We start from the raw sequence: 548 nt of genomic DNA, 5'->3' as shown, positions 1-548 counted from the left end.
CATGACATCTATGCTGCTCTACAAAAGAGAAAGGCACTATCTTCAAAATAGTCATTTTGAGAAAATCGACATTAAAGTTGTCACTTTCCTGCATTCATAGTTTTCAATAAAATAATGCAATTTGTTGAACGTAAGGAAATATTTTGGTTGTCTTTCGATATAACTTGTCGATTTATTTCTCTGTGGGACTGAGATAATGCCCATTTTATGACTCTGGTTTTACAATAGGCACTTGAAATGGTCCAAAGTGAAAAGCAGTATCTAAATATAATATATACTTTCTAATTGTTTCTGTGATGAACGAACTGTTTACAAACTGCATATTTAAGCATAAATATTGTGCTAGACATTTCCACATTCAGTTGAATCCATTGATATAATTACTGCCATAATTACATACATTTACTGCAAACACCTCGACTTAGATTGTCATACATGTACCAAGGAGAACGACAGTATCTACACTTACTGAAATGAAATGAAATGAAATGAAATGGGGTTCAACGTCCTACTGTTCTGCTCATCTACACTTACTGCTTTTCTCCTTA

Source organism: Patella vulgata, chromosome 5, assembly GCF_932274485.2.
Source record: "Patella vulgata chromosome 5, xgPatVulg1.2, whole genome shotgun sequence".
Lineage (NCBI taxonomy): Eukaryota > Metazoa > Mollusca > Gastropoda > Patellidae > Patella > Patella vulgata.
Note: the sequence above shows the minus strand (reverse complement) of the source record.